Source organism: Phoenix dactylifera, chromosome 5 (genome assembly GCF_009389715.1).
Source record: "Phoenix dactylifera cultivar Barhee BC4 chromosome 5, palm_55x_up_171113_PBpolish2nd_filt_p, whole genome shotgun sequence".
In the NCBI taxonomy this organism is placed as follows: domain Eukaryota; kingdom Viridiplantae; phylum Streptophyta; class Magnoliopsida; order Arecales; family Arecaceae; genus Phoenix; species Phoenix dactylifera.
In genome coordinates this window covers 1,982,813-1,992,071 of record NC_052396.1, presented here as the reverse complement: position 1 = coordinate 1,992,071, position 9,259 = coordinate 1,982,813, and positions in this window count along the sequence as shown.

Sequence of the window (9,259 nt, the reverse complement as noted above, 5' to 3'; positions counted from 1 at the left end):
AAAAGAATATTTTTTGATTTTCCAAAATATTTTTAAATCAAATATGAATATTTGATAAAAAACTATAAATTTGTTTTAGTTTTATCAAAAATCTAAAATAGCTTTCCGAGAGAAATTTAAAATGAAGCTTATTCGAAAAAATACTTTTAGCATACATCAAAAAAATATTTTGGTTTATATTTTTTACCAAAATATCCATAATAAAATATTATAATTATACAAATATTATTTTTTTATATTTATTAATATATAATAATAATAATTATAATATTTTATACCTTTTATTATACTATAAATATAATATTATATTATATCATAATACATTGATATATTTTGTTATATAATATCAAATTATATTATATTATTATGCTATAGCATATATTATTATATTATAATAATATTATATTATATTACAATAATATTATACGATATCATATATTTATGTATTAATATATATTATATTTTATTATACTCTATTGTATAATATTATGTAATTTTTTTTACGGTCATTCTATCATGTCAAAAATATTTTTTAAATTTATTTATCAAATATATATTAAAATTTTAGGGTATTTTAGAATTGTAGTTGCTAAATAGTAAATAATTTCTTATATAAAGCTTTAGAACAGTACGTCCACCCGTTTCATTTGACCCTCACAGATTGATTACGCAGCCTTCCGTGCCGCTGGGTTTTTTTTTTTTTTAATGATGAAAACGGCATCTCAGGTAGCTCCAACTTTTTCTTCCCTTCCATCAATTTTGTGGATCTTGTAAAATAAAATTCGTGCTTTGATGATCCCTCATCACGATATTCTATTACGGTAAAATTGGATGGCGGCCCAGACTTCTCCGCGAGACAGCCGTCGGAAATTTGGACATTGGCTCCCTTGTTGGTCTGTCATTTCACGTCTAATCACGAAACTAGCGGCAAGGAAACGCCGCGGTTTTCTAATGCATAAAAATATAATAATATTGTTACCCATCATGTGTCATCATCATTAAAAAAAAGAGATTGAATTTCACAAAATAAAATTCTTGAATTTCAAATATTTAATTGTTGTCATGTAACAGGGAAATGGATCGACAACGTAGATATATTATTCATAACTAGAAAATATTCTTGTCGCGTATCGGAAAAATAATGTATAAACATGCTTTCCAGTGGCCGAAAATTTTAAAAAAATCCAGCATGAATTAACTAACTACAGTTCACCTTCGCAAAAAAAAAAATATCACCTTAAATTTAACTGTATAAACATTAAAGTTTTGCGAACCACATGTAATATAAAAATTATAGACCATATCGAATATTTTTTTAATGGCAAAAGTATAAATAAATCTACCAATTCTGCTATCCCGTGGTGACTTTAAGCACTAACATATCTATTAATTGTTGAGTCAATTTACTAAAAATTACATCATTCGTAGTAATATTGGTTCCATTCGTAATAGTTGCATTAATTTTACACCTTCAAAGAGATTAAAAAAATTATTTTAATTATGAGCTTTAAACCTTTTTTGTATTTAAAAATAATAATAATAATAAAGCAGGAACAAAATAATTTTATCATGATACGAAAGGGTGTTTTTGTTGCCACACTTATTGCACCAAAAACTCTCCATACATTTTTGAATTCAATTCCAATAAATTCTTGATTATTTTTCTATTAGCCATTGCTCTTTGTTGTAGTTCAAAAGGAGATATGCATCCTATCAATAGAATGTAAGGAGATCGAGACTCACCTCTCTACCTATCCTTACTCCCTCCACATTTCTCTCTATCAATCTCTGTACCTATAGCCGATCCACAGAGATCCTCGCGAGATCGATCGGATGGTGGTATCCGCGAGCTTAGTCCGGCATCCACTGAAGCAGCCACACGATGTAAAAATAATGCGGACATGCATTGCATAGAGCATGCCTTTGGATCACCCTTTAATGTAGTTTATATTTGCATCAAGATCGCCGGGTATGATTAAATGTGACCAAACCCAATATTTGAAAATTATGCATGAGGTTTAGCCCTCGTGGAATAAATAATGAAAGATAGATGGGCTAATACAAATGATTGGATCTAAAACCTGACAGCTTAAGCTTTTTGATTAAATTGCATTGAGTTCTAACTTCTATATAAAGTCTTTCTCATATAAAGACTTTCTTATCTTCCTAACAAGTAGCTGCATCAAAGTCATTCAGTGGAATAAAAACATGCTAGCCAGTACAGTCGTAATTTATCGATTTAGGTCTGGGTTTGAGTGAAAATTTCAACATGGTTCTTGAAAGAGCAAGCACCTGTAGGGATACTACGAAACTTAGCTCCTGAAGGGTGGGGCTCTCAATTGTGGCTCTTGGAGAGTAGGCACTCTGATTGAAAATGTCATGCTGAATTCTTCCCAACTAGTATAGCAGTATGGGTGGTCCTATCTTTATGAACCGCTCAAGATTTTGAGTCGCATAACGTGCAAGGTGGTATCGATCAGGGTTGAAAAGAGCTTGGATCTTCTTTATAATCATCAAATTTCAATCTAACATTCGCATAATAACAAAATATAAAGCTGGTATTTAGTCATTCGTGCTCAAGGATCATGTGCTTAGGTTTGAGCTTGGATCATGTTCTAACCACGAGTGGTTCTTTTGAGCAAAAAACACCCGAGTATTTTGAACTCAGAAGTGGGAAAAAGAAAAGAAATATAAATAAATAACAGAAGAAATTAAAGGTTATATGTTGAAGACATAATTGCTCGGCCGGTGTCTTGAAAAGTTGCCACGGTTTCTCTCTTGGTCTAAGAGCTTAACGGAGGAGACGGCGACAGACCGATCCGTTTTGTCGGCTGCGGTAATGTTTCAATCGTTCTGCCGGCGTCGGTATAACTTTTCCATCGCCACAGCCTCGCATGTCAAAGTTTCGGATCTCCGCCGGTGATTTCATGTTTTGTGGGGAAAGGGCTCGGACTTTGACTCCGTGTCTGTCGAAAAGTATTTATATATGAGATTGAGCTTAGAGTTGATTGGATTAATGTCGGATTAAATGTCAAGTGGAACTCGATGATAGGATCAAGGGTATCCACAGGATGACATGGGCTGCCAAGTTTCAAACCTTGTGTCAGATCCAGGGCTATGTAATTGGACTTGATGCTATTAATGGCATGTTTGGTTGGACGAGATGGACACTATAATAGAAATGAGAACGAGTAACTTTAATTCTAACTATTCGGTTGAGGAAATTTTCATTCCTATTTCAGTTCCAAAGGAAAATAAGAATGCTTGAGTCCTCCAAAATCCAATCTCTACTCTAGTATTAAAATCCTATTTTTGATTTTTGATTCCGGTCACGAATCAAACACATGATGATTATGGCCATTTCGATTTCTATTTCAATTCATTTCTATTCTGATTCCAATTCTAATTTAGACCGCGGACCAAACGTATCCTTATATTTGTATTTTTAACAATACAAATATATTTGCTATAGCCAAATATTTTTAAAATATAAATATGATGGCCGAGATAATCAAAATAGTGGAGATAATAGAGGCAATAATGGTGTTGCTCGCGACAATAACGATTGAGTGTCGGAGATGCAATGATATACACAGTAGCAATGGCGAGAATAACAGAACCTGCCTAACAATGGAAGAAATGGAATGACCGTCAATGCAAGCATTGACTAGTGCATTTTCTCACTGATTCCACTGGTTCTCGATTGCTGTACACAACCACATCTTCTTCATTAACCCTCGCGCGGAGGAGAGTGAGCTAGGTAAGAATGGTGGCGATGAAAATAATGACGGTGAGAATGGTGGTCGAGATGATGATATAGAAAACGTTAATAATGGTGATAGTTAAAGATATAAGAAATAATTCTTTTACTTTTGTTTTTTTAAAAAATAATGGATATAACTTCTGGAAGTAGCAATAAAAATAATAGCATGAAATATATTTTTTTTAATCTCAGTTTATATGATTCTATTTTTATAAAATAAAATAAAAAACAAAAGCGTTGTCAAGTAAAATACAATCAAATAATGTCCAAACCTCATCTGACAGGAAAATGGTTAACAACACATACCATGGGCGATAGATTCCGAACTATTTTTTCACCTATTCCTAGAATCCGTAAAACGTGTCCAGCTGCAGTCTTTTAGAAATTCGCAACTTTCATTTGTGAATGATGTTTAAAACCATAAAACATCATGATTTTGCGTTACGTTCAAATACATTGCCAATGTGATTTAACATTTTTTCCAAGCAAATTAATCTGTTCGTATCTGTCTGGATTTTTTATTTTCATTTTTTTTTTAGGCTCTTTTCTGTCCTTCCTCACCGCTGCTACCGTCAACCCTTCATCACAGTAAATAAGAAAAGACAATTAAAACCGAACCCATCGAAGAGGTATTTTAGGCTGTCATTATGGCATGCAAATTAAGGGCAGCAAAACTAATCGGTCGCTTTAATCCCGTCCAAATTTTAGGTGCAATCATGCAGTCTAATGGGCTCTAATCAAGACAAACGGTTGGTCCCCTCTTTTTCCCCCATTGTTTCCAGTCTTTCTCCGGTAATAGCTTAATTACAAACAAAACAACGCGGCAGATGGAGAGTTCCCATCCCTCACATCCTCTCTCTCTCTCTCTCTCTCGCCCCTGCGCGCGCGCGCATTTCTTCCCCTACCCCTTGCCTTTTCTCCCATGGAAGCAATGATGCTCCCTCACTCTCTCTCTGGGTGCATGCAGACTTTGGGGGCCTACTTCGCTCAAATGCACGGGGCCTCCATGTCTCCGGTTGCGTGAAATGGAGGGTTACGAGAGTGGGCCCATGAAAACATGCATGTACGGCGCAAAAAGCCATCCATCCAGGGAGGGGGAGCCGGGGAGGGCATGGCTCCCCAATAAATAGGATACACTTAAAACTCCCTCAAACAGCTGATTTACTCGTACTCATGTTTTCGCTTTGGGACCTTTCTCAGCTCCTTGATGATTGTTCGACACGCCTCCGGAATGTACGTCTCTTTCTCTTTTGCTGTACCTTTGATTGCTTGACACACTTCCAATATTTTGCACTCCCAACAGGAGGGTCACCTTGGCACGCGTACAATTAATGTGGTGCTGCCAAACTTATGCGTGAAGAATGACCTACATTCCTCAGCGGGTCCCGCGGTGGGACCATGCAAATTGACAGTACTCCCTTCCACCAAACTGGAATGATCCTCTCTCATATGTATAAATCTCTAGCCTGTGGTTGAAGTGCAAGGGTCTCGGTATTGTTTGTCCGTCCATCCATGACACGATCGATACACTGCCTCCTATATGGGCTAGTCCTGGCTCGAGGCTCAGTTGTCGCACCTCGGACAGCAATTGGCCCTCCGTGTTAATTCATGGGTCGCAACTAGATCGACAGCCATTGTTTGGTTCCCGGTCATGTCGGATGGGAGACATAGAATAATCTTTATTCGTGCTCAAATCATAATGGAGTGCTCTGTGCTATCTGAGATGGCGATTGACACAGCGAAGCTGCACCCGTCTTCTAGGAAAAAAGCTGGAAGAAATGCATGCACGCTGTCTGCCTCATGGCCTGAATTGATGGTACACTGCATGAGAAGTAAAACGTGCTACCAAACGATGATGAAACAAAGTCAGATCGACGGCCATTAATCTATCTGAGACGGCTGAATTGTACACGTTAACGATGATCGAACAACACGAATATTCTTTCGAGTCTCATGCATGGCTAGCTACTAGTTTCGAGACTTGGACGGTAATAAGATTAATTTCGTATGGTAACCCGAAGGGAAGATTTCCTTATGGCACGTTGCTCAGGGATGAAGTCTCATGTATTTTAAGACATCTCTCTGTGCGTGTTTGTGGTGGATTGTTCGTGCTTATGCCCTTTATTTCTCTCCTCTTCTACAGTATCATAGTTGCAGGGTCGAGTTGTCGTCGTGGCGGTTGTTGGCTCTTGACAATTGGATCGGGGGACAATGAAAGGAGACTAAAAGGACAGGATTTCTAATTGCACCATATGGACTCCGTCAGCGACCAGCTACCCGATTAAAACATCCTACCGAACGAGATAAAGCTAACGATCTCAGCATATATCTTGCCAGTACGTGCATGCTGGTCCTTGGTTGGGTAACGATTACGTCTGTGGCCACATCCTGTTTCCGTCTTTGAATTTTTAGCACACTGTAGCTGGAAGCCAGGGACCGAGCGTCATTACCGTTTTCGTGAAAAGATGGCAGAACCGGCGACAAAAACTGAGAAGTGTGAAACGAGCTTTTAGAAAGCGCGTGGAAAGCACAAACGATTGCATGGTAGATCTTGGGAAGCTACCATGGCAGTAATTACTCCAAAGTGGGTTCTTATGATTTTAAGCTTATCCACGTAGTGCCGCTAAATTCCGGCCTGGCTGGCGGGGTGCCTTAAGATTTGTGCCGATGAGGCCGCTCGAGTTGGACCCGCAAGGTTGGTCCAAGACGACTCCAAGTTTCCATTGTAGGGGCTCGTTCAATATTCATGTTTATCAGTCTATGTTTTACATGAGACTCATATTCAGCATTGATATTTTGTTAAATATTATCTATAATGTTCCAAACAAAGTGCAAAGAAACCCTTCACTTGGAGTGCCAAGACCAGCTAAAACTCAAATGACAAATCATATATTTAAGAAAATAGCATTCAACAAGGAATAGTAGGAATAATGCACGTACCACCTTATGCTCTATTATATTTAACCCCCCGACGAAGACAGATATTAGATATAAGTTTCTTGTCTATCTCTTCGCAAGATGCCAGTCTCCATTCCTCTCCCACTGTCCCTAGCTCTCAGCTCGAACTCGTTTCCCTTTCTCTCCATCCTCTCAAAACCCTAGGGTAAAAGGATCCGAGGGGGCAACTTGATCACTAGTTGTCGATGGCTTGAGGGCCACCTACTTGGCACCCTCTCTTCTCCTCAGAAGTTATTTTCCATTGGAGTTATTTTCCATTTGGTAGATGAAGTCGGAAGCTTGGAGATCTTTTGGATGCATCAACGCATTTCTTTAGGAATTAGAAATTGGAAATAGGGACATAGTAGTACTTGAAATTATATGATTAGATATGCATACTTATTTTCATAAGCTTATAGATGATAAGGGCTAGGAATCCTTGGTGCTGTCCTGCTGGCTTGCATCCAAGTCAAGCAAGAATCGTGTTATGGTCTCAATCAGTACTTCATCAATGCGTGTTTGTGTTTGTTGTGATGAATCTGCGGTCTTCCCTTTCGAGCTCTGCAAGAAAGAAAGAATAACATCATTTAGTTACGTACAGAAAGTCTTTCTAGTTTTTACTCACAATACACACCTTGTTGTTTTTTGCATTGTAATCCATTTTTGTTTCTCTTATATAGTATTTATTATAAGAGTGGGAAGGGAACGATTGGTGGTGGAATAAACAAGACAAATAGATGCTGAAAGTAATTATAATGGTGAAAACGTGAGAGAGTTGGAAGTGAGTTTTTTCATTGTACATCTTTGACAAGGTGATCCCTAGCTAGATGGCAAAACTTTTAGTGGATCGATTGCAAACAATCTTCCAAACACCTAAAGAAAATTTCTTTCGTCGGAGAAGTTTTTAGTTGCACGATTGCTTTAAATACGTTGCACAGTATCAAAAGGAAGCAGTAAACTATATTTCTCATAAAATATAAGCTAGCATGAGACTTGTAATTAAATGATCGAGAAATGCATGCCAGAAACGTGTCCTCACGTAGTTGGAATAGAATCCCTAACTCACCAGGTGTGCTATTATTTGAAAATTAAATCAGACTAGATAAAGATCCAACTCAGGTGACGACTCCATATATGGGGCAAGAGTTTAGTTGGTACGTAGCGTCGTATATAAAGTAAGTTAAGAGAATATCAACACACAGCATTCATATATAAAAAGATCAAAGACTCATCATGGAAAAAAACTAAAGGAAGATTAATTAACAATTTTAGTAATACATTATCTTTAAGAAAAGTCTTTCATGGATAATGAGATATCATATAAGAAGAGGCATAATACATAAAAAGTGTAATAGTGATGGTGGCTCTTGAAAGCATCATGCAAAACATTATCCACAGTGATTGGCTACATAATTTACAACATGATTTTAATCTAAGATGCTGTGAGCTTGAAGGAATCTTGAACTTTATTTGCAAGAGATAACTTACTGATGCTACCCTGCATCTCTTGGATGGCCTTATTCTTGTATCCACCATGCCGATTAGCTCATCAAACCGAAAAAAAAAACATAGACATCTAATCAGTTGCTTCAAATAGTAATCTTATTTAGTTTTCTTTTTGTCAAAAGAAAAGAAGTAGATAACAACCTTGTAGTCTAAGCAATTTTTATGCCATAAGAAAGAGGTACAACAGATGTACTTTTGTGATAAGACAGCCAGCTAAGATAAACAAATTTCAAGAATTGAAATGCTCTATTTCCATAACTTCATAATTATAACCTTCACAAACACATCCATCATTGCCTTCTTTTGATGGATTTTATGGATTGTCCACCGTACATTATTGTTAAAAATGAATCCCAACTTTTCTAGGCTAGTAAAATTATTCGGCTTGCGGAAGACATTAACTGGTGTCACCATGAGAGTTTGGTGATAGAAGCAGAAGCCCATATGAAACCATCCATGAAACATAGACCATTGATGCTCTCATTAAGTTGTCTAAATCCTTATCTTGGTTCAATTGAGTAACACCTTATAAAGGGCAAAGGTATGCAGGACATCATGAAAGGTTCATGCACTATATAAATTCTTCCTAAAGTACAAAAGTCGAGAAGCCTAGCAAATCGTTTTTTCTTCTTCTCCTCTCTAGTGGATGATATCCGTTCATTGCTTTATTTCTATGAAATCGTCTTTATAGAATAATTTTACCCTTCATTTTATGTGAAAGAAGATGATTTTGAGAAACTGTGCACATTCAATTACCACGATCACTTGTTTTATCACGATGGCTTGGCCCAAAACATAAAGATGAGCTCTAATGCAAGCATAAGTAGTCATTTTTTCCAAAGCATACAACATTTGGAATATGACCATCATTCACATCACACGATAACATATTCAGAAAACTAAGTGGGTTTAGTCACCATAGAAGTTATGATGCATGAAAACTTACTGCATAGGTTGAGGAACTACAAGAAATGAATAGAAAAATAATCTAATGTTTCATATATTTGAAGCAAGCTTTTAGAATTTCAAGGCAATTGGTCTTCAGCTAGTTTC